Consider the following 26713-nt stretch of genomic DNA (forward strand, 5'->3'; position numbering starts at 1 on the left):
TTCATATGCCGGCCGTGAAAGCCTTCGACAATACAAAGTTCATTGACTTAATGGGTCATCGCTGATCAACTGCAGATTTTTTTTTAATGGCAACTGGTTACCACTGGTTACATAGAAGCCTGGAAGCCCAGATTGAAATGGTTGCCCAGGGGAGCCACCAACCCCTGGAGAGGAGAGGGCATGTCAGGTGCTGTAGCTAATAGGAGCTAGGACTTCTGCTAGACTGGAAGGAAATACTGCAGACTACCTACTCAGAAGGGCCTAAAACAGTTTAGGACAAAAAGAAGCAGTTTTGAAGTAGAGCTTCAAAACATGGGCAGAGGATAGATTTGCAATGGGCTGGAAGTGGGTGGAGGATGATGTCACCCATTCCTGCCGTCAAGAAACAGTGGGTGGCCCATACTGGGGATGGGCAGACAGAAAGTGCAGATCTGCCCTTAATCTGCCCAAATGCTCCACTGCAACAGAAGTTCAGCTTATCTGGCTGAACTCTTACATTTGAAATTTTTTAGTCTCTGGTTATAAGCCTTGAAAAAGTTATTAACCAATTAGTAGTAAGAAATTACAAAATATTAGCGGCTAAAATTAAATGGGATCTTCAATCATGGCAAACCTTACACTTATCCTTTTAGGCCATCTAGTGTCTATAAAAATGAAAATATTGCTTTGTTTCTTCTTTTTTGAACAATGCCCATCAGAAAAGAAATGGAAACAATAGCAATTGCATAATGCACATCTTATTCAGAGTTGGGGAAGGAATTCAAAAGTCTGAAGTCAATTTAAATTTCGGCAGAGTAAAACATATTTGCCAAGACCTAATCTTAACACATACCTCCTGCTTCACACTTGTATATTCTCTAAAATAACAATATATCAGTTTAGGTTTCAAAACCTCCCCAGAAAATATCAAACTGTTATGGATTCCCATTTTAAGTTTCTTCTAAGTCTTTTATGGTTATCCATAAAGGACTTTCTATACAACTATCCTTAAGATAGTCCCTCATCTAAAAAGTTAACCCCCTCTTCTACTACTCCTTTTAGCATTAATTTTTCCTGAAGTTTTCAAGAACAGTAATGCTGCTTTGATGCATAAAGTTTAAGTAGAGAAGGCACTTCTGAACTTAACGTTGCCTAAATGGCTCATATATATTGCTCCATCTGAGAAACTGACGTTAAAATGCTCAAGGAACTACAAGAGGGAAATGTAGTTGCCAAAAAGGGTTTCCCTTTTATTGTATTGTAGTCTAAGCTAAACATGTTACCTTGGTTCCCCAAAGATCCAGCTGTTCTTTTGTAGAAAGACATTCTAGGATGGAACAGTTGTAAGAGAAGAGAGATGAAAAGGTCCCCATTTTTTATGTATGGGTTTTTCTGCAGATAAGTAGCAGAAAAAGACAATTTAAGATTAGCTTTGACTGCCTGAAACTGCTGTTTAGAATGCTATTAATACCTACTTTTTGTTATGTAAGTGCTTCTAAAAGCCAGGATGGTATACAGACAGCCAGTATGTACACTGTGTAAAAATATACATGTGCACATGCACACAATCATGATTGCCATAAGCATTGAGGGGATCTTGCTGTTCTGTAAGTGGTACTCTGACTTTTGCAGAGTATTTAACAGAATACTTTAGGCACTCTTCCTGCATGACAGTAATATTTTAGCTTTTTTACAGAAAGTGAAAAATCCAAGACATTGCCTCACTTATACAACTCTACCCTGGCATTTCTTGCTACATTGGTTTTCATTTTATTTAATTGTTTGGATATGGATATATGCAGTTTCAAAATATATGCAAAATTTCCTTGAATTACAAAAAAGTGGGAGACACAACTATATGTTTCTTTTTCTTTTTCTTTTTACTCTGTAGGCATTTAAGCATCAGAATATTTCCATTTTTCTGTTGCACAAAGCTAAAATAAATGGGGACAACCTTTCACTGGAAAACATGCCTCAAAATATTTTGCTTCTTGTTGTATAAGTCAGCCCAAGGAGATATAATCATGTTAGGGTGTGCTAGTAAAATGTTTTGATGATCTACAACATGAAAAATAAAAATTGGTATGATTCGTATGATCCAGTTCAATGGTTAGAATTTCATTTCCCAGAAGTAAGACTTTAAAACATGCTTCGTTTCCCATTAAAATCAACAAAAACTTTATCTGCTTAATTTAAATGCCAGGTTATATCCAAAAGAAATAAATGCTGTAGTGAATATCAGTGTTTGATATTATCCAGCAATGCTCTCTCAACATCCGCAAGCGTGCTTAAAGGTAGAATAATGGTTGCACTGATGAAAATAGCAAGACTACCGCAGGCTGTGAATAAACGATGGAACTGTTCTAAAAAAGAAGTTTCCAGGTTCATATGAGGGAGCCTTATGTAAAATATTTCTGCTCAGAAATAGAAAACACTCCTCAGACGCATGGCATGCCTTCTCCCGGGAAACCAAAAAGTCGAGGCTGCATAAAATAAGATCTACTCTTCTTTTTTATTTATTTTTATTTTATTTATTTATTTTTCACTGTAGGATAGAGATGCCCCACAGTAAGATTAACAATAATTTGGTTTTTCTTTCTGGCTTAAGCATTTACATACATACAACATTGTCTGTCTGTCTGTCTACATGCCATGGGGAGATTCATACAAAAACCCCGTGAAGAAGTAAGGTCTGAAATACTTCCAGAAAGTGCAAAGCAGCCAACTTTCCTACTGTTCTCAAGAAAGCCTTGTTAGTGAATGGGCTTCCATGTACATACAGAGAAAGAAGGTATCAGGGTCCCAGGTCTATGAACTGGGCCTGGAAGTAGGACTATCATATCCGAGCTGCATAAACCCAGATGACCACTAGAATGCAACATACAGTGGTACCTCGGGTTACGAACGCCTCTGTTAATGAACTTTTCGGGTTACGACCAGCTCCGGCCGCAAAAATTTACCTCAGTTTGCCAACTCCACCTTGGGGTATGAACAGGATACGCGGCCATTTTCCCTCCCGTGACACGGTCCGCGGCCATTTTTCCGCCCCTGACACGTGGTCCGCGGCCATTTTCCGCCCCTGACACATGGTCCGCGGCCATTTTCCGCCCCTGACATGTGGTCCATGGCCATTTTTCCGCCCCTGACACGTGGTCCGCGGCCATTTTTCCGCCCCTGACACGTGGTCATAGGGAGGGGGACTCTCCCTCCAAGCAATAGCCGCCTCCCTGTCCTCCACGCCAGAACGGATTAACGGTAATTACATTGAACCTTATGGGGAAATTTGCTTCGGGTTGCGACCAATTCGGGGTGTGACCAAAGTCACGGAATGAATTAAGTTCATAAACTGAGGTTCCACTGTATATTAAAAAAGAGCAACTCTTTGCCCCTATCTAGTGGTCTTCCCAATTCTTGCACTCCAGTTTTGTTAATCCTCCCTGTAACAGAAGACAGAACTATCTTGGACTGCACCTCTTGGCTTTTTACCCAAGTCAGTTATTGAGAGTTGTCATCAAAGGCAGCCCTGCATAGAACACACTGTAGTAATTAAGCCTGGTAATTATGAAAGCTGGAATCAATGTTGTAAGAGGAGGAAAGCTTTTTCATTCATTAAACTCAAGAAAGATTTTACCTTCTCCTCCCTGTCTGGAATTCAGCCTCAAGGAGATCCTAGATTCATCTGAACTGAGGAAGTCACAGTACCTTGAAATATCTCTGAAAATGCATATAACATTGCTTCTTTCTGTTTCTAGGACACAATGCCCTACTTCTCCTTGAAGCTTTGTTTTCTGTTCCACAGAAGGAAGCTTCCAAAGTAACCATAAAGTAAGAACAGTGTATACGTATAAAAACAAATACATTCAGAACAGACAATCTACTCCTCAAGAGCCACACTACTGAGGCCACAGAAGGTGCTCCCCAGCAGAATCTATAATTAGCAGGTCAACAAGTTTGAAGACAGCCTAATCTGGCAGCATCTGTCATTTGCACTACTCAGTACATCCACCTCCGAAATCCTATCTTTTCTTTCAGCAGTCAGCATTCATTAGCCTCAAAAGTAACATTCAGTTGTTGAGACAAAAGTTAATATTCAAGGACAGACAGTCTAGAAATGCAAAGAGAAACAACAGAGGGTGGGCTTGGTGATCTGGACTGATCATAAATGCTAGAAGAGAGATGGGAAACATAAGGGTTCCAAAGCTGCAAGTGGCTTCAACTCTTTTTTTTTTTTTTTTATCACCCCCAAAAACTTCTCCAACCACAACTGTTGAAAACAAGTGGGATGACCTTCCACCATTTTGAGCCTAAAAAAAAGTAAATACATAAAATACATAAAAATGGTAGTGTCGGAACTGTGTTGGCGGGAGGGGATGAATGCACGATATAATGCTACTCACTTTCTATTATCAATCCTCCCACTGCAGCCCTCAGAATTCTTACACATATTATGTGTGGTTGCTGGCTACCTATGGCTGCCCGCCTCTTTGCTGGAAGCTGCCCCATACAAGAATAGAATAGAATAGAATAGAATAGAATAGAATAGAATAGAATAGAATAGAATAGAATAGAATAGAATAGAATAGAATAGAATAGAATACTTTATTGGCCAAGCATGATTAGACATACAAGGAATTTGACTTCGGTGCAAAGAGCTCTCAGTGTGTTTGCATAGCATCAATCAATCAATCAATCAATAAAAATAACAACAACATTATACTAAAAACTATGCAGTCAGAAGAGGAGAGTTGGAGGAAGAATAATACTGTGACTATTGACTAATATATATTCATTTTTAAAAGGAGAAGCTATTATCTAGCATATATTCACATTTAACAGAGCATTATCAGTCACATCTTAGCAGTCATATCTTACCATGCAATGTCAATCAGTATGTCATGCTGCATTAATTAGGTGTTCAGCAGAGCAATGGCATGAGGGAAAAAACTGTTCCGGTGTCTAGATGTTTTAACATACGGTGCTCTGTAGCGCTGTCCTGAAGGAAGAAGTTGAAACAATTTACTGTATGTCCAGGATGAAAGGGATCTGCAGATATCTTCTCTGCTCTCCTTTTGACCCTCACAGTATACAGATCTTCTATAGAAGGCAGGCGGGTTGCAATTATTCTTTCTGCAGACTTAACTATCCGTTGGAGTCTATATTTGTCCTGTTTGGTTACAGAGTTGAACCAGACAGTTATAGAGGAACAGATAACAGACTCAATGGTTCCTCTATAAAACTACAGATACAAGATGGATTTCCTGCATGGAAATTATTTCCGTATTGGAAATATGGTTAGAAGGAGGGGAAATAAAAGTGCTGCCCTTGTTGAGCTTCTCTAAGTTAAGTGTCCTCTTAGGCACATGTTCTCTGGATCTCTCAGGAAGGTGAGAAATAGCACCAACCACACACCTTCGCTATTCAGAAGTTAGCTCTCACTCTTTAGAGCCAAGCCTTGAAAAGTTGCAAGCAAATGGCATAGGACATTACTAGTTTCCTTGGAGAGTCACATGAGGGCTTTTTGTTTGAGGCTAACAGGCTAGATGGTATAGTAACAGGAATATAGCCTGTCATCCTCCCCCAAGTAATTAATAAATTACCACTAATTAAATCATATGCCTTGCTTCAAAGTACATTTTAAAATAACAACATTGTGATTACCACTTTTAGTGATCAGTACAGATTTAGTCTACAGCTATAAGAATCATTATCCTTCTTCAAATCCACCCATTTATTAATGTATAATTTTGCTTACATATCATTTATGATGAGCTAGACTTTTGCATCACTGGGAAATTAAAACACTTGTGAAAAGGGGACACAATTTCCCACCCTGGTGACTTCTCCTTGTCTTCCAAGCACAAGAACACTTTATTTACAAGGTATAGTTTATTCCTCCACTTTTTATTCTTTTGGCTATTTAAACCATTTACCAAAATGCATTAAATTCCAGATGGGGCTTGAAAAAACTGCTGCTCTCTGGAGTAACTATGACCATTGGTAGTATCCTACTGCATCGAGAGCCTTGTATTTTGCAACACACAGGGAAGGCTGTATGGACAGTGTTGGGATGTTGAGTTTTGTATCTGCTCTAGAATAGTGATGAGCAATCTTGTAGTAACAAGGGGCTATACTTTGCATGGGGTGGAAGGGAAAGAGAAAGGCTGCAGTGGGAAAGATGATGATACAAAATGAGTGGAGTGCTGTCACAATGTGGATAGGACTGGAACGTTCTACTCAGAGGTGTCCACAAAAGGGAAGATGGTGGCTGCAAAGGTGCAATTGAGGCTCTGCTGTTTTCTATGTGCATTGCAACATCATGGCCTCCACTTTTTTCATTACATCCTGCGGACACCCGTGGTTCCCCCTTTTTCTGGAAGAGTTGAGATTTCTTTAGTCTTTAACTACATTAAGACCACTTCAATGCTTGCACTCCAATTTTTGTAGGACCCCTATCTCTAAATGATGGGAAACCACAGAGCCAATTTTTTATTATCAAGCCAGCCAAATTCAGCTGTGCAGTTAGAGACAGTTCAGGGAACCACAAAAAGGTGTTTGGGACTCCTCTATCTTAGACCCCTCCTGCTTTAAAATGATTTGTCTGCAAAGCTGCAGACCTTAAAACAATATCTCTTTTTATTTGACTTTGTTGCATTGCTCCAGAGGAGCAATTGCACTGAGCATTTCAGTCAATTCTTTAACCTCCCTCCTCCATGTCCCCCACCTTGGCAATTCTGCTCTGTAGCCAATAGGCATGAACAACCAGTAGAGCTGTCTGTTTTACTGAAATCTTCATCCTGGGCCTTGAAGAAGTAAATGGGGGATTTACTTCCTTGAAGAAGTAAATGGGGACAGTAGCAGGGGAATAATCTCAATAGGATGATATCTGTCCCTGGTGCTAACACTACAGGAATATCCTCCCTTCCAACTTTTTTTTTTCAGGGGAGGGAGGGGTTTTTTTTTTTTGCGCATTTAGTTAATTGCAGCACCATGGTTGTTCTGTGACCAAAGTAGGAATGTAGAAGCATTTTTTTTTTTTTTTGGAACAGTACATTTCTCTGTTGTAGAAAAATCTTCAGAATGTCAACATAATTTCTTCTTCACAGTCGGCATCTAATGGGGTTTCTCAGTAGGGGAAGAGAACTGTGGCCAGATATGATGAGGCTCAGCAACAGTATAAGTAGGAAAGAAAGGCTTCATTCCACAGCTTTTCCAAAGAAACTGCTTTTTTTCCCCCTGCAGTAATGTGTACATGGATGGAAGAAGGGGAAGAAACCATTTTCCTAGGGGGAGAAGAAATTCTCCAGCGGAGCCAATAACACAGATGCTTTCTGCCTGTCTCTGGGTGCACGTGTTGTTTATTCACTGTTGTGGCAAGAAGCAATTGGAGAACCTGGCCTTATTTTGCTTCTTCCATATCCTAGTAGGCAGGGCCATTCATTGGTGAAGGGGATCAAAGTGGCAGCAGCAACAAAGCTGCCATCATGACCTTTTTGACATCTCCACCCCATGCAGGTGCTCCTCTTATAGATGTGGGGTATAGTGAATAGTGCTCACAAATGTTGCAAAAATAATGCTGGGTAATTATTATACAAGTACAGTAGTCTTTGTGATAACCTTCTTTTTCTAAGTGGAGATGAGAAAAAGAAAGAACTCAGAAATGATCTCAGGGGAGAGGAAAGGATTCTAAGAAAACTTGGCTCAGAACTAATTAGATCTACCTTTTTAGAATGAAGATGCAATATTTCAAAAGGGCTTTCAGGCTATAGCAAAACTGAATTCTGCACGAAGGTGGTAGACATCTATTGTGCAAGAAAGGAAGCCCTCATTTGTGACAATCACGCATCTTACTGAGCTATTGAAAACATCTTGTTTTGAAAAATAATTCGATAGCCAAATTGTTGTAGATTACTATAATTCAGCTCTAGATTCTGAACGGAGGGTGTGCAGAATGTATGCGCAGAATTGATGAATGGCAAAAGTTTTAAATGAGAATTAGAATCAAGTCAGGCGCACTGAATCTCAGGTTTTGCACTGATATCTATGCAGCAAAGATGTGATAATTAAACTTGTTAAACCCATGACAACCAAAACAGACTATGGAACACTGCATGCAGCCTAAAGTTTAACTTAACAAAATCCAACAGGTATAATACCTACAAGTACATTTGAGAGAGAAAAAGATACAGTGGTACCTCGGGTCACGAACGCTTCTGTTCACGACCAATTTGGGTCACGAACAGCTCCGTTCGCAAAATTTTGCCTCCGTTCGTGAACGCTGGATCGGGTGACGAACAGGATCCGCGGCCATTTTCCTTCCTGTGACACATGGTCGTGGCTTCCTGTAGGGAGGGGGACTCTCCCTCCAAGCAATAACTGCCTCCCCACCCGCCTTCCTGTCCTCCACGCCAGAAGTCGCGTCGAGCAAGGTTAGCGTTCTCTCTCTTCGTGCTGTATTTTGTGTCATATTTTTGCGGTTTAAAAAAAAAAAAACATATGGTTCAGAACGGATTAACCATAATTACATTGAACCTTATGGGAAAATTTGATTCGGGACGCGACCAATTCGGGTTGCGACCAGAGTCGTGTAACGAATTAAGTTTGTGAACCGAGGTGCCACTGTAGTCTGGGTATGAAACTCTCTTTCAAATCCTCAAGGATTAGTCCCATAGGATGTATATCCCCAGCACATATAAATTAAATAATTAATGGCATCAAGTGAGCTGTAGTAAATACAAACTTAATCCATCTGGTTCTTTGCTTTAGTTTGAATACGATTACACTTGCTTTCTTACTCATATTTACCACTCTTTCTGCTAGGAAAAAGAGTATGTAGATGGTATTGGACATGTGTGCTTGACACCTATCCTTCATTTTCCATCTATGTTGATAGGAAATCTAAAAATGAGAATGTATATTTTCAGAGGATCATTGTTAGAATCTTTAAAGCAGTGTTGTCCAAACTTGGCCACTTTAAGATGAGTGGACTTCAACTCCCAGAATTCCCCAGCCAGCATGGGAGTTGAAGTCCACTCATCTTAAAGTGGCCAAGTTTGGACAACACTGCTTTAAAGGCTTAGGAACCTTGATCCTGCTCATCTGAAGGACAGAGACGTTGCTGCATCTGAGCATCCTTGTCTGCCCCTCTGTACTAACCTTTTTCTAAAGCTTGAGAAGTGTTTGTCAACCAACCAAATATTCTTAATTCATAGCAGTGCTGGGCCCAACCAACCTCAGCAGCTACTGAGAAGCACATGGGCAGAGCAGGCCTAGATAAAACAGAATGTTGAGGCTGAGAATTGCACTGGTGGACATTGGTGAAAAGGACAACTAAGATCAGAATCATTTGTCAGATCTGTTTACGAAGCACAGAACACAATCCCTTTGTCATTCAAACTGGGCACAACAGGGAAAAGCATTAACTCCCTCCCTCCCAAGCTCTAAAATGAAAAGGATTACTCAATCAAATAGGCTTTGGTTTTCATAGCTGAAAGAAAAATATGACAGATAAAGATGAAAACAGTCTTCACAGATATAATTAAAACTGCACCATTGGATTAGACTTCTGAGCAATTGTTCTTCTGCAATACTCTTCTCCCTCCTCTGCAGGTTTGGTTTATCTTCAGCTGCCTGTCTTACTGAAATGTCTTTTATTTGTTTGTTTGTTTACCTAATGTTATTTATGAAAGCCAGAAGGATTGCACTTTCTTTTTCTGATCTGGGTTGGATATGTCCTTTACACACAGATGCTGCTTGGAAGCAAGCCGTCCATCTGTGAATACTAGTATTCTAGTCATATGGATGTATCTTTCCACATACTGTATGTACGTGTCTTCTCTCCCTGGAGGCCCTGTTTCTCCCTTCCAATCATGTATTTAAAGGGACAATATCAGCTGATGGTCTCCTGTGAGAATGGGTTCTGGAATGATTCAGATGATTAGTCATGTAGTAATCCCTTAAAAGCTTAGAATAAAGTTACATAGCAACTAGGAGAAAGTTTAGAGCAAAGTCTGCATGCCATACAGATAGGCAGTTGCTTAAATCCTTTGAAGGTATGACTAAGCTGAGTACTCTGTCCAGGAATTTCAGCTGAAGTGGTTACAGCAGAAATATGCAGATAAGTGTACATTCAGGTTATCTCAATGGGCATGGAGGGATGATCAAATTAACATGCTATCCTCCAACCCTTGAGTTGGCAGAAAGGTATGCCAGGCTAAATTGCATTACTCCAGCTGCTGAGTTGTATTCTGGTTTCAGGAATGAGGGTGATGAACAGTGCTATCTTGGCAGTTTTAAGACAGAACAAACTAAGGAAAACAATTAGTGGAGTCCCCTGGCTTTGTTTCTCCTCACATTTGATGTCACTTGGTGGTGGGAAGAACCACCACCATCACTGTCTTTAACCTGTTGTGGGACATGGTTGGACAAGGGTAGGTGAGTGCCTGAGATGGAAGGTGTAGCCCATGCAGCTTAAGTGGCCCCAAATAACAGGTTGCCGGTACAAAGATACACTCCAAACCAGTGACCTGTGAGCTGGGTTATTTGGGGATGTGGTTTTGTACTCAAAGAGCACTGGATCCTAGTGAAGAAGTAGATTGACTACAGGTATGGAAGAGGGATGGAGAGCAGCATCAGAGGATTCTTCCCACTTTACCCCAGACCACCCCCCAATACTCATGATCTATCAGCACAGAAGAAGGGCACAGAGTGAAGCAAGAGGCATCAACCATATCATCCTAGATTGTGTCCACAGCAAAGAAATGTGTTGGGAAAAGACTTCTTTAAAACTGGAACAGCTGAAGGCAACTTTAAGATGACTCAGCTGTGTTGAGAGAACGAGACAAAGGCAACATCATGAAGATATTTCATGTAAAAATGGATTTTGATTCATATTTGTGTGACAGTCTGAGTCTGGTAAGGACGGGCCTAATGTCACCAACTGTATTTATTTGTTATGTTTAGAAACCATTGTAATCAAATAAGCTCCAGGTAGTTTCACATACAGTATTATTCGATCCTTGTCGTATTATCCTTCCATCCTTCCCTTTTCCTTTTCCTTTTCCTTTTCCTTTTCCTTTTCCCTTTCCTTCTCCTTCTCTAAATAAAATATTACTGGGAAATCCACATCAGATGCTGTTTTGATAAACTGTCATTTTGTTCTCATTAAAATATCTCCAGCTATCCTGGGTCAGTGTTTAAGCAACTACCATTCTGTTTCCAGTCTATGGAAGCATTCGTTGTCTACAGATTGTAATCATCATCATCATCATCATCATCATCATCATCATCATTATTATTATTATTATTATTATTATTATTATTATTATTATTTATTTGACTTGTCCCCGCCCATCTCCCCACAACGGCGGACTCTGGGCGGCTTACAACAAACTAAAATTGGCAATACATAATTAAAAGATTATAAAACCAAAGTACAAAGAGAAAGATTAAAAGGCTAAATTAATTAAAATGTCATCACTTTGAAAGCAGAAAGTGTCCAACAGGGCAGCACTTCAGAACGTAGTACTGTTGGTTTAAAGCTCCAAAAAGATAAAAATGGCCCCATCCCTCATGTTTCCCCTTGACTTTCTTCAAGCATTTGCTTTCAAACTTCCAGCTGAAAGTACAAGTGAAGTCTAGCCCACCAACAGAGAACAGAAGCAAATCCATGCAGGTTTACTTTATCTGTTGCCTTCTGTCTGCACTGGATATGTTGTCGGAGAATGGTTAGATCTGTAGAGGGGCCAGTGGGGAGGGTGGACTGGTCTAATGCATAGCTGAACTTGCCTGACCCTTATCACTGTCTCCTGATCAACAGGAGACAAGATATTGGACCCTGATTGCTAGAATTTGCTCCAGCCAGAGATCTGCCTATTTTTTTTAGGAAGGTCTCAGAATGTATTTCAATGTATTTCTCATTTTGCTCGGGAAATTAGTCCTCTTAGATATACCACTGAGTTATGTCCAAGCTTTCAAATAGTTTCTGTTACTATGACATTGTTTTGGCTATGATTCATACCCCTGCTCATTTAATATTTAATACATTTACTTAAAATATGAGATCCGTTTGGTTTTAACATTTAGAAAGGGATATTTAGTATTATATTATTTTGTTTTCACTGAAAATTCATGCCACAATGAGATTCTCTGAGAAGGTATACCCCAGAAACAGCCTCTAGATTAGGCATTAATTTGCTGCAGCATCAGTACGCTATATAAATAAATCTTCCTTTGACTGCTATGAACCAAAGTGCTATACTGTACCTATTACTGATTTTCATACAATGGGACATTCCTGAAAGTTTCATCATGTCTGAAGTTGTTGGGTGCAGTCACTGAAAATTAATGTTAAGTTAAACTGGTTTCGAATATGAAAAAAACTGCACATCACAAAGATTCAACAGAGCTGTATTACTATGTCTGTAGCATGTATATCTAGTAATGTTTGCTTTTAAGGAATGTTCAGTGGATAGGGATAGAGTCAATGTTTTTGAGAAAATTCGCTTTCAGAGTTTTAATAATCATGCCACTGAAATATAGTCTGTACCTCTGGTATTCAAATTTTTTCAAGTCAAGGAAGTTCTATTGGCCTCGACTTGGCTTAGTAAATGTCATGGGAGCCCCCTAGTGGTCATTTGAAAAACTCCATGGAACAAATGAAAATACTCAAATGGTTCTTGGAACAGTCCCGGATGTCTGGGTGGTTTTATGTTTTATCGTTTTTTATAGATTTTTTTTTATATCATCCAGAGTCCATTGAAGTTGGGTGGCTATAACAAATTTAAATAAATAAATCAACTTGGGGTGAAAGCAATGAACAGTTCTATTGTTCTTTTTTAAATCAAGAGTCCCTTTTGCTATTGTTTTCTTGGGGTTTTTTTTAAAATAAACAGTAAGGAAACTGAAAATGTGAATACAGAAGACTGAAATCATGAATACAGAGTCAGCAAAGGCCAATTAAACCTTTTCCTTTCCTGCTATTTTGCTACTCAGAATCTTCCCTTGGCTGTTTCTCTGCCCCTTGGTGGAAAAAAGATCATGGCTGTGTTCACACAACACCTTGACCAGGACAAGTAAAACATAGAATCTACCTTTTCACAATATGCTAAACCTGGTTAGTGTTAACCATAATTCCTTTCTGGATGGCTGAGTTTGTTGTGTAAACCCAGCCTGTTTCATTCAGCGTAGGGTGTATATCAAGAAAATGCTTTAATTCAATGAACGAGTATATTGTGTGAATATTTTGCAGGTGAGAAAAAAAGAGGAAGGACCACACTGAACTCTTCCACAGGGCCAAGGGTGCCCACAGGTTATGGTCCTGAAATCAGAGTGGTGGCCGCTTCAGGGTGATCAAAGCTCCACTCGTTCTTTAAGTGTGTCATGTGTGCAACACATAAAAAAAATGCAGCGCTTGCCACGGCTGCCATCCTGACTTTATGACCACACCCCGTGGGCACCCCTGCACAGGGTTAGACCTTTGCTCTCAGTTTTTCGCCTTCAGTGACTGCTCTTCATTTTATTTTAGTTTTCAGGAAGAAGGTTCATGTGCATAGAAACACAGAAAAGGGATACACAACCCAAATGATTTTCTGGGCTCTTTTTTCTTTTTATAACTCAGAGTAGATTGAAATAGTTTCTTGCCCATTAGTACACTCTTTTCTTTATAATTTTAAACTTTTTCATTTTCCATCTCATAGTACAGTATGTCTTTTTTCCCCCTCTTCTGCATTATCACCCTAAATGTTTCTGAAGTATTTTGTCTTTCCACTGCAGAATACTTCCCTCTCTTTCCATTATCCTCTCCTCTGGTTTTCTACGCATAAGTCTTCCTGTATATTTGCTTCCTCCACTCCTCTGCCTTCTCCTTCCTCCTAACCACATATTGTCTATATCAGGGGTTTTCAAACCTTTTAGGCTGTGGAACCTGTTGCTTAAAAAAAATATATCCTGGAACCTTTGAGCACAACGGGCAAAGCTCTAGTGATGGAAAACTGGCTGTGTTCTGTACCCATTGCTGTTGTTTGCCCTTAGTCTTAGTTTTTGTGAAGCCCTACAGTTCAACAAAACATGGTGGGAAAAGCCCTAGTCGGAATCCACTATATCGGCCACCCTTTTTCTTCATTTTGTCCCACTAGTCATTTTGTCTCACTCATTCCCACCAGTGTCTCAGGCCACCTCTTTTCTCCCTGTACATAATTCACTTCTCTTCCTGTCTCTCTTATCTCCTGCCCCAATTATTGCCCTTTCTCTGTGTATAGCACACAAGACTTTCACTCTATTAACAGTTCCTATGCCTCATCGCATAGGAATATATTTTAAATATCACAGAATTTGGAAATGTTCCTTCGTACTCTGTGTTAAAACACTTGCCCTTTAAAGAAATATGTCACAACTATTCACTTTCTTTTACCAAAGGCAGCTACAGTATGTGATCCCTGCTCTAGACTGACCCTTGGTATGAGAAAAGAGAATTTAAATCTTTCCTCCTGTCTTTTTTTCTAACAAAAATTTCAATGGATTTATTTATTTGCCCCCTCAACAAAGTTACTATATCTTGCAAGGTCCAAGAATTCATCCATTCTTCTTTATGTATTCATTCACCCTTCGTTTCTTGTGGAACCCTATCTAGTTCTTCTAGTGAAGCCATAGAGTTCAGTGAAGCACAGTGTGAAAAATCCTGGTCTGTATCCACCATGTCTGCCACCCTTTTTCTTAATTTTGTATTTTCTTAACATGTATTTAATGCAGCATTAAATGAATAAGCTGTGAAAATCAGGTATGAGATGGACTTTCAGTTTCCAGCTGAGTTCTGATAAAGAAATATAAAAGACATTTCTCACATGTTGCACTCAAGATGTGTTGGACTTAAACTCTTAAATCTCCCAGCCAGTACAACCAATAGCTGTGTTACCTGGAGATAAAAGGGAGTGTATTTCAACACATTTGGGGGGCGCCCAGTTGTGAAATGCTGGCTTAGAGACAAAACCTAAGGCAGAGCAATTCTGCCTTTAATGAACAAGGTTTCTTTATATCTGAACCAAATGTTCTTGCAATTACCTTATTTATTTGACATATTATTCCACCATCTATCAAAATCTTTTGGTGTGCATTTCAGTACAAATCAACAATAGTTCTCAACCAGGTATCCTCCAGATATTTTGGGAATTATAGCACAACCCAGTTAGAGGACACTAACTTCAATAAGACTTATATGTTTGTGTTAGAATTCACACCCAGATCATCTTTTGACATTCCTATTGTTGTGAAAGTCAACTCAACATTCTCTATTTGAGTAGTTATTTGCTCAAGACTAATTATCTGAAACAAAACTTGTCCCAATCTGGAATGTTGCAAGGAATCTTCATTTTCTTTTTTGCCTTATATGGGCCTTGATATGATTGATTATGTGCCATCAAGTCATTTTCAACTCCCAGCAATCACATGGATAGATTTTCTCCATGATAATCTATCCTTAACCTGGTCTTTCAGACCTTCCAACGGTGCATCATCGCCATTGTAAATGAGTCCATCCACCTTGCTGCTGGTCATCCTGTTTTTCTCTTTCCTTCTATCTTTTCCACCATCAGAGCCTTTTCCAGAGGGCTTGGTCTCTGGAATAATGTGTCCAAAGCAAGATAATTTGAGCCTGGCTATTTGTAGCTCTAGTGAGAACTCTGGGTTGATTTGTTTGATGATCCATTGGTTTGTTTTCTTGACTGTCCACAGTATTCTCAGGAGTCTCTCCAACACCAAAGTTCAAAGGTGTCAATATTCTTCCTATCCCGCTTCTTCAAAGTCCTTGATATGTCTCATATCAGTCTGTAACTTGTATCCAAGACTTGTATCTCAATCTGTACCTCACGTCTCCCTACACCTTTCTACTGATTAGTCACGTATACTGGAATTCCTGAGAAGATTATTTTAACCCATCTAATCTTCTTTGCATTCCAAATGTCTTCCTCATTTATGCCAAGAAACTGTGGTGTTCCTGTTACCTTACATAACACACAGGAACTTTGGATATGTGAAAGGGCTGCTACAGTACTGAGTAAAATAAGCAGCTTGGTAGGCAAAGACAAGAAAACAGAATATATTGTATGCTGTGTTTTGGTGCACTAATTTAATGGATAGTGTTTGTTGGGAAGGGAAGGGAAGGGAAGGGAAGGGAAGGGAAGGGAAGGGAAGGGAAGGGAAGGGAAGGGAAGGGAAGGGAAGGGAAGGGAAGGGAAACTTACATGTATTAAGATATGAGCTTGATGGATACTATTTTATGAACATATGCTTTCCCTCCCAATAAATATGAGCTGTATTAGAGACTAAATATGTAGGGAGTCCTAACATTTCCAATTCTGAATAGTGATGTTGCTTAAGTTCACAATTTCTTATTCAGAATGCACACTACAGTATTGCCAATGCTTGTCTACATTCATGCTTGCTTTCAACGTGATTTTAATTTGAACCAGAGAGCACAGCCATCCTCTCCTAAGCAGTGCTATTGAGCAGTAACTCCAGGAGGAAAATCTTTTCTCTCCCTAGTGCCTGATATGCAGCCACAACAGATGAAGTGCCAGGAGCCTTAGGAAAATTATATTTCTCAAGGTTCTGTAATTATCTTTCAAATCATATCAAAGAGGAAATGACAGGAAAGGCACTTACCCTTCTTTCCCCTCCATTTGTATACAGTACTTTCATACTGCTACAAGAACATTCAGAAACTGACAAGTGTGCATGATTAGGCATATTTGCGAAGTAGCAAAGGTACCATGCCTTCAGATATCACTGGCACCTGCAGAAGTCTGCTGAGGCACCTCCAAAGCTCTTGGCCCCAGCTCACACTCTGACTCAGACAGGAACACAAATGGTGTTCATGCCCCATTTTAAAGGGCAACAGAGTTTATTTCCCTGGCTGTGCACACCCCCCCAGGCAACAGCTAATTTGCTCAGCTCACTGCTGGGCTAGGAAGTAAACAGAATTTTGAAACACTGCTGGTGTGGCTAGTTTTCCAACCAGCTGGCTGGCACAGTTTTGCTATAGCCTGTCTGAGGCAGGCAGGTAGTGAAATGGTGGGAGGGAAGGAAAGCTACATCAGGGAAGGCAAGGTAGCATGAGAGGAGGAGGAGGAGGGGGAGGAAACAGAAGGAATGGGGCAGCAATGCAGGAGGAAGTGGCAAATTTGATGAGGTATTGATTCCTACTGCAGGAAACCTTGGCTGCCTTGACTCTTTTGCTGGAAAGAAGCCACAAAGCTGTCTGGCCAGAGGAAAGCACACAGCCCTCCTTGCATGCAAGAAAAGAAGCCAAGTCTGCTCTCTTCTTCCTTTTCATGGTGGTGGAGCTGGAGCAATGGGAAGTGGCAGGAGAATGAGCTAGGCAGGAGCAGAGACAGTGTTGTGGATGTGGTTTGCTTGTTTGCATGTGAAGGTGTGCGTTTCCCTGAAAGCGCCTGAATCTGTTTAAGGGCGGTTGCATGTGTTTGAGGAAAGGTGGTGTGTCTGAGGGGTAAGGTTTGTGACTCTGGAAGTGTACAATACATATCTATGGGCATGGCCTTATTTGCTAGTTGATAAAAACCTGACTTCCTAGATATGTGTCTTTAGGCCCCCAAAGTCATCTATCCCTGCCCTTCTCTATATCTAAAAATCAGGAGGAGTCTTTCTGACTCACAAATTGCATTAAAAGGCACAAGCTTTTGCGAACAGCAAGTCCATTAATAATATTGGATGAATATTGTTTCACTGCAGCCTCCCTGAGCTAAAAGAGAGCAGAAACATTATTATAAAGAGATGCCATCTTGTGGTTTTGTTATTACATTGCCAACATTAGTGAGATACAATAACTGATACAGGAATACTTCAGTTTGAATGTTCTTCCCCATATCACTCTGAATTATAGCTAAACATGTAGCTGAATGTGTACAGGATTCAACTGTTGGCCCATAAAACAAAATCTAATTTAAAGTACGTAATAGATGAAGAGCCAGTTCGGTGCAGTGGTTAAGGACGCCAGCTAGAAAGCAGGAAACCGTGAGTCCTAGTCCTGCCTTAGGCACAAAGCCAGCTGGGTGACCTTGGGCCAGTCCCTTTCACTCAGCTCTAGGAAGCAGGCAAGGACAAGCCGCTTCCAAAAATCTTGCCACGAAAGCTGCAGAGACTAGTCCAGGCAGGTGCCAGGAGTCAAGATGGACTCAAATGCGCATGCGCGTGTGCACACACACACACAGGTACTGTATGAGGACACACAAGAGCTCAATAAATATGGCCAAAAAAAAAAAAAGAGCACAGTATCTGGTTGGCCACAGACATGACTGGTATTTTCATTTTGATGGATCACAACTTGTAGAGGCTTGGTTTATACATACCTGTCTCTCCAGGTGGAGGAAGAAGGAGACACTTTTTCCATGGAGAAACAGCACATGTCATTCCATATAGCATGGATCATCTCTCTCCCGTTCTGCCCACCCTGACTATTCATCTAAAATGTAAAAAAAGGAGATGCGGCAAACAGGGTCTGAGCTGGCAAGACAAGTGAACCACAAGCCACAAATAAACATTGCAGCCAGCCTGGGACTTGACTGATCCTGCCACAAAGCTATTCAAAGGAAAGAATCCACCCTCTAAAATGGTTTATTCATTTCAGGATAAAATCCAGGAAAAGTTCAACATTGTTTTAAAAAGCGATGGTAATCAAGTGTTTGCACTTTCAAACCTAACAAATCATTTAGAAACTTTTGGATGATGAGCCAATAAAATACATTTAAACAGATTTAGTTCATCCATAATGCCTTGTGTAGATGAATACATATTTTTATAAAGGCAACTATAACCCCAGGGAAGAGTCTCTTTTCTTTGCGGACTTTGCTGTAGCTGAAAACTATGCCAAGGGTCTCATTCTATGCCAGGGAATTGTGACTTTTGTTGTCCTGCTCTCATCTGTAGATCAGAAAAAAAAAAATCCATACTTTACTATCCAGTGGATAATGTAGTACTGTATATGCTTCTAGGAGTGAGTAGGACAGAAGCAGATGCTGCCAGTGGTTGGCACTGAGGATCCCTTGGAAAATGCCTAAGGAAGGGAAGATTCATTAGCCCAGTGTTTCTCAACCTTGAGAACTTTAAGATGTGTGGACTTGAACTCCCAGAATTCCCCAGCCAGCCATGCTGGCTGGGGAATTCTGGGAGTTCAAGTCCACACATCTTAAAGTTGCCAAAGTTGAGAAGCACTGCATTAACCTACCAAATTAGCCTATCACAATTCATAAATGTGCCTACAGAGCATTCATACCTCATCTTTCAATGTTTGTGGTCAAACAGCATCCTCCAAAAATTCCAACAGCTTTGCTACTTTATCAGATTCCTGTTTGCTTGGGATTTTTTTTAAAAAAGAAACCACTAAATAATTATTTTAAAAAGTTACCAAACTCTGGGATGGGTTGATGATAAGTTCTGGCCCAGAATTACCTAATTTAAACAAATTGCCAAAATGCTACTTGTAATGGGGACATGTGGGATTTCCTACTTTGGAAGTAGAATCATCTACTCCCAGAGTAGCTGAAGCTATTTCTCTGCATAATTATACTGCCATATTTAGCAGTGCACATGGCCAGCTGTTCCTCGTGTTGGTGGAGAGGCTGTACCAGTCTTAGCTGATTTTGCCATACTTAGGATGAAATATAGCAATACTTAATAAGATCCTGCTATTTTTTTTATTATTTTTTTTGTACAATCTTGTGACAGCCAAAAGTGTCCACAGGAGATGGTTGGGGGGACAGGGACAAAAAAGTCAAGATGGCAGCCACAGCTGCATGATCAAAGCCCTGATCCTTTTTTCATGTGTGAAAAGGAGCAGGGTGTTGTGCAGCTGACTTTGTTTCTTACCTTTAGGAACAGTAGTATATATGACTTCCCTGGGCAAAACACAAGGGAGGTCCGTATGAAGCATCTGCCCATACAGTTCGGTCTCAGCCTCTGGCTGGATGCTAAACTTTAGCTGCCTATTTGTCTTTCTATTCCATTAGAAGTCAGGTGGCTGCTGTTTTTCAGCCAGAAGAGAACATGATTCAGCAGTAGAGTCCCACAGCCTGGAATCAGGATATCAGTAGGGGAGTTGAGTGGCGCCCAATAGCACAGCAGGATACAACCAAATAGGGGCACCTAGAAAGAGTTGCACTCATTTTGTCATCCACTGCCACATTCTTAAACAGTTATCTGATGTCTGCGAGGGTGGCTCATGTTAGGGCAAGGCCCATCTCATCATATCTTACCAACCAATTTATTCTCCTTTTCCTGGGTGGCAAAGTGATAAATGAAATCAGCAATTTTTTTTTCCTCCCGCACAACTGGACATTGGCAAGAATGTACTTTCTGGCGTGTTTCTCCTGTTCTTTTCCTCTTCATTGGAGAGGCCGACTTTCTTACTATACCTCTTCTCCATGAAGTGCTCCAGGGAATGGTTTGCATAGCGTGTTTGATGAGCTTGATCAGCTCTGGCTGTTGACAACAGCTTACAACGGCTTGCCAGTCCAAGGGAACATGAAGTGGTGAGAAAAGCTGCAGTGAGAGGGAAGGTGGGCACCTCAAATGTAGATCTCGACCTTCAGATTCTAGGTCTCCCAGAATTTAAAAAGAGCTACCTGCTACAACTCTTCTCCAGCCACAAACAGCTAAGCTCAGCAAATATTTCAAGTAAATTCTGGGCATGATTGTTACAGCTCTAACTTCCTTTTGCAACTAAAAACAGATAAATAAAGCAATTCAACTAAAGCAACTAAACAACAGATAAAGATGAAAATGCTTCTGGGAACAGAGCCTAACTTAACAGAAATAATGGTCTATTTTTTTTTCTTTTTTCTTTTTTTTAACTATATCCCCTACCTGGGAAAGGCAGGAAATTCTCATGAAGAGATAGTTTTGGTCAACTGTTAGGCTGACCTGCTATACTGCATACATGCCCAGTAGGGAAAAAATAAAGTATTTCTGTTGGAAAACTGATTCATCTTCAAATGGCACACAAGTGTGTGAGAGAAGAAAAATGTGAGCTTTAGAAGATTTTGAGCCCACGGGCAAAGGCATCAGCAGTCTTATTGAAGGTTGTTATAAAAAGAAAGCAACACATTTGTTGCCACCAATTAAATGAAGGTAAGTAGGTATGTGTGGTTCCTTTAAAGTATTCTTTAAAATGTATATATTAATATTTATTTATCTATCTTTCAGTCAGTCAGTCATCTATCAAAATACTCTGCTTTTCTGAAAAAATAAATTTCAAAGCCACACTCTTGTTACCCTGGCTCAAATACACTGGCTTCTAAGACATTCCAGATATTCTACTACATGCCACACCAAAACTCACCAGCTGGTGTAAACTGTCTGCCAGTCACTTGGGTACTCTGATTGGCAGATGGTTTTGACAGATGGCTACAGCCACAGGTTAGTCATCATTCAACACTCATTCCAGGCGATCATCTATCGTCTCCCCTTCTTACCCGGGGAACAATCTGATCCACGTATTAGGCTAAAAAAGATAGAATGACTGGGTTGCACTAAGCCTTGTTAGTTTTAATCACAGTTTATTGAATAAACTGATGGGTTCACGGGATAAACTAGAGCAAAATTAGCAGTGTTAAAACTTAGCAACATGTGGAACACGGCTAAGAAAAAAATAATGAGGCTGAGAAAAAAATATTGAATCCAAGTGTCTCTAGAACTAATCTAATATGCTAATTCCAAATGTATTATATATATACTATCCACCTAAATTTTCTTTTTCTTATTTAGAAAGCCTACTTCTTGTTTTACTTTCAGTCCAATCAACATGGCAGTGTCTTGTACATTTTTCTGAGGTTGCCTTTAAGTTCATAAATCAATACACATTATAAATGTATTGAACAGCATTTTCCCCCTAAGTTATTTGAAAAAAAATCTTCTTGACCTGTAATGTTCAAAGTAGCATTCCTTGGGGATTGTGTTGGAACTGGTACTTCTAATTTGCTTTATAAACAGTATGGATTTAGAGGGAAGCAGGGATGTTGCCAAAATTGCTAAAGTTACCTAACCATTCAAGGAAATAAAATTAAAAAGTGAACGTGGAAAGCTCCAAAAGGATTTCTCAAAAACTGGGTAATTGGGTGCCACAATGGCAAATACAGTTTTGTATGAGCAAGCCCAAAGTGATGCACATTATCCCCCCAAAATTCAAAGTGCACATATATAACAATAAGATCTGAGCTAGCAATGACTGATCAGAAAAGGGATCTTGAGTTATGGTGCCTAGATCAATGAAAAGGTCAATCCAATGTGCAGTGCTATAAAAAGAAAGGCAGAATCCATGATTGGAATAATTAAGAAAGGATAAAAAAAAAAGTTAATATACTATATTTACTGAAATTGCATTTGCAATACTAGGTTCAGTTCTGGTCTTCAGTCTGAAAAAGTATTACTGCACAGCTGGAAAACATGCAAAGAAGAGCAGTCAAAATGATTAGAGAGACAGAGCAGTTCCCTCCTGAGGGCAGACTATGGCACCTTTTTGTTTATTTGCTTTAGTTTGGAGCAAAAATGGATAAAGGAAAATCGAGAGAAGTATATAAAATTATGCATGATGCAGAAAACATGGAGAGAAATATATCTTCCTCCCTTTCTCACAATGCTAGAACTTGGGGTAATCCATTAATGGTAATTGTGGGTAGATTCAAGATTAATAAAGGAAGCAATTCTTTATACAACAGATGAACTGTGGAATCCGTTGCTGCCCATTGTGATGATGGCCACAATGGATAAATTCTTGGGGAATCAGGCAAAAGTCACTGTGATTACCTCCATAATCAGACAGTAAGCCTTGAATACCAGCTGCTAGGGACCAACAGTGTAAACAGACTGACCTTCTGTCCACATTATCAGTTTCTTGAAAGTACCTGGTGAGCTACCATGATGCAGAACTCAAAGGGCCACTGACCTGATCAAACAGGGATCTTATTACATTAAGAATTAAAACTCTTCCAGAACCTATGAGCTGATTACACATGCAAACACAGAAGAGAAATAATGTTATAGTATAATATAAATAAAAATAAAGATTGTAACAATTAAAAACTAAAATAGAACATTTTTAGTAAATGTCACTCTCCCTTCTGACTACAATTGCTCTTGAAAGCCAGGATTACACGACCTATGAATTTTTGAGTTTTTTTGGACTGGCAGTTAACTCCAGGAACCCAAATGTTTTTCTGTTCTGACTTTAGTTATTCCCAGCAACTTCATGAGATTTCTATATATACTTTATCTTAGAAATATTCAGGGACACACCCAGGGGGACTCTTTCAGCCTTTGACCAAAAAGGAAAAGAAGCAATTCCTTGACTTACAAACCTGCCATTTATACTCTATGAAAAACACAGATGTTGGAACAGGCATGTTTTTTGTAATATGATAATTACAGGCTGCAATTTACTGAGATAATGCAAGCCCATGTGCTCATTAAAACTTCTTCTCACATTAAAAGAATGACTGCCTGCGTTAGTCTACTTTGGCTGTTGCCAACTATTGCATTTTATGGTACCAGAAGAAGAGCTTGGGAGTATCTAATTACTACACATCAGACTACTGGCTGTTAAAGCTTCTCTGCAATTTAGTCTTTTACTATTTCCAAACACTAACAAGTTCTTGCCTTAAAAATTTGCACTGTCAAAATGGGGAAGGGGGCAGCAATTAAATTGATTACATTGTCCTGGAAACTGGGAACAACTTTGAGAGGCAGACAAAAACAAAGTCCAAATATTTTGGTACAATACATTGTTATGGTTTTAAAAAGTCATGCACAAACACAAACTCAGGCACACAGTACAGACACACATTATTAGAAGCAAATTCTTTTGTTAAAATAGGCAATATATTTGCCAATAAAATAGGCAATCCTATACATGTTTATGTGGGCATAAGGCCACTGAGTACTTTGCAGAATGAGCAGAAGTTATTTTGAATACCTCACAAGTAATCAGATTTCTCCTCTGTGATCCGCAAGTTTAAAGTCTCTATGTTGTAAATTTAAATTTTGCAAAATAATACCGATCTATTGGGATCAATGGGAGGAAAGAGAAAGAGCAAGGTGACCAGCAGCAAGGTGGGTAGACTCAGGTATAGCAGTGATGGGCACCCTGTTGGAAGACCTAAAGGACCAGGTCCAGGACAGAGCATTCTAGAGAAAATCTATCTATGTGGCCACTAAGAGTCAACACTGATTGATGGAACATAATCATTACCATTCATTTGGATCAAATGCCACTAAACACATCACACACTTTCCAGGTATGTATTAATTACAGAGCAAATCTTCAGTAGAATAAAGAATGCAAGCAAAGAATGTATGTTTCCTAAGTTATGTGACTTTCACAAAAAGCTGGTGAAAGATACACAAAATTATTTGATATATAAACTACATTCTCTATTCGTTAGGCATCCATGGAAAGATAGAGGCACAAAAATTGAACCACAGAACTACCACTATAAAATATTACCCAGGATTTTTAAAAAATCACAATGGAACAGAATGGTGTTCTCTGCTGTATGAAAGAAAGTAAAAGAGGACCCAGTCTGTGGGAATCTTGCAACTAGGAAGCTCCTATCAATAAGTTAGAGCTTCCTTTTGCCATAGAAGATGGATGTGGGACTACTGTCAGCTCAAGGACCTTACCAGTTTTTGTATGGCATGTTGAAGACTACATTCCAAAAGTAGGTGGGGTCAGGGCCTATTTTGGGAGGGTCTCAGCAGCTTTAAGGGAAGAAATGCATGACTTTAAGGGAAGAAATGCATGAGATTAAGGTACCTGTTTTGTCTTAAAAATTGCAAAGTTTACCCCAAATGCAAAAAGGCCATTTTATTTTGGCTGCCCATTCTGTAGCCATAAAAGAGATGCCAATGGACCATATGCAGCCCCCATTTTTTCATCTTCGTCATAATGAAATAAAATGCAAGGTGCATGAGCAGGGACTTGTTGTGCAAAATGAACAGTCCCTACTATATTGCACTTCTCAATAGCTAGAAATCTGTAGCTTTCTAAAGCTTTCAAAGCATTAAAGCCATGTGACTCTTTGCATTTACTAGGAAAAACCATTTGTGGCCTGAGAAATCTTGCATGCAATTTGCAATCACTTTCCCCAAACTGAGCATAATTTGTCAACAATATTTAGTTCTTTACTAACAGACCATTGATTTTTGTTTCTTTTGTTCTTCGTTACTGGCTGGGATTTTATCACCGGGGTGTGTGTAGGGGGTATAAAAAAGTCAAGATGGCAGCCACGCCCACAAGTTTGAAGTCCTACCCCTTTTTATAAGCATCATGCATGGTATACGTTAAAAAGGGTGAGGCTTTGATCACTGGAGGTCAGCCACCATCTTGACCTTTTTGTCATGCTTTGCAGATATTCCTGACATTAGTATCTCCCATTTATTGTTCCTGGGATGCTCAAATCTGAATGATCACAACCTGGTTTTTAAGCCAAACTATAGATTAAGAAAAAACAAAAACAAAAAAAACTGTTGTAATTTGCAAACGTTTTTTACAGAAATTTGCTATAAAACTTTAAATTTATATTCACCAAGTACATAGATTTAAATGATGGATACTGAAAGATTCCAAGAAAAAAAATCAATTTAATATAAAAATATTAAATATCGCAGGTTAATATATAACATTATTGTGTTAAAATTCATCAAAAGTTTTTCTTTAAAATCCTCACATTTAATCTTAAATTAAATACATTTATATGGTTTCAATACAAATGAAAATGGCTTCCTTGTTTCCAGTGAGTTTATCGGTTACAAATATTTTCTTGTTCTCTATTTTTGTTGCTGTGTGAAAATAGCCTCACCAACACTACTTTGAAAAGCTGAAGACATTTATCAGAAAAGGGCTCAAGCACACCATTTCAAAAACTCAAGACTGCTGATACAAACAAAAATCAAATTTTAAAATGCACTTGTTTTATGCAATAGAACTACTTTCCAGGAGAAGCATCTCCTGGGAGATGAAGGACAAGGATACAATCTTAATGTTGAATCAAACTCTCTTAAGTTTATTTCTTAGCAATGAAAATGAAAAAAATAGATTCTTGCTAGCTGTTCTGATGTGCAGTTTGACCCTATAGGAAGCACCTTCGCATCCTTTTACCTTGATGCTACTGACAAACAAAAGAATATAAATATGTCAGTATATTATCTACTTTAACATTACCATGAAATTTATAGCTTTCAAAATGATTAGTATCTAAATTTTTATGGGAACACAAGTTCAAATTCTCAACCACACTGCTCCCTGTGTGACACTGGGCCAGTCATGGGGGTGTATATTGAATATAACATGAGGGAGGGGAAAACTTGTTCACAATCTCGAACTCCTGGAGAAAAGGCAGGATATAAAAGTAAAATCTGTTTTTTTTTAATTAATAATTTTTACTTATTTTTCTTAAGAATGATAAAAATTTAAAAACAGGAAACTGTGACGTAAAGAAAACAAACTAATGGATCATCGAACAAATCAACCCAGAGTTCTCATTCAAGGCACAAATGACCAGGCTCAAAGTATCCTATTTTGGACACTTTATGTGAATACCTAGCTTTCTGGAAAAGGCTCTAATGCTAGGAAACATGGAAAGAAAAACATGTGTCAGCCTTGCAAAGTAGTCCAGACAAGAAACACACCCAGAAGTACTAGCTCTAACTTTATTGTAAGTTACATTAACAGAATCTT

General features: G+C 39.3%; 1 long non-coding RNA gene across 2 annotated transcripts in view; it reads right to left on the bottom strand.

The window, feature by feature from the left end:
- LOC112540990 (uncharacterized) overlaps positions 1-18433 on the bottom strand; it is an 86811-nt gene extending 68378 nt beyond the window's left edge. The window contains exons 1-3 of one of the 2 annotated variants that reach the window (XR_015794349.1): positions 18336-18433; positions 16633-17728; positions 4852-4972 (exon numbers count right to left, since the gene is read on the bottom strand). This is a non-coding gene — a long non-coding RNA (uncharacterized LOC112540990). Of the gene's footprint in view, positions 1-4851; positions 5195-16632; positions 17729-18335 lie in introns of those variants that run through there. The other variant, XR_015794350.1, reaches the window with a different exon arrangement.
- Between the last annotated feature and the right edge of the window lie 8280 nt (positions 18434-26713).

This window comes from Python bivittatus, unplaced genomic scaffold (genome assembly GCF_059951505.1).
Source record: "Python bivittatus isolate LINGU-HERP-01145 unplaced genomic scaffold, Pbiv_v1 ctg000980_np1212, whole genome shotgun sequence".
Classification (NCBI taxonomy): Eukaryota; Metazoa; Chordata; class Lepidosauria; order Squamata; family Pythonidae; genus Python; species Python bivittatus.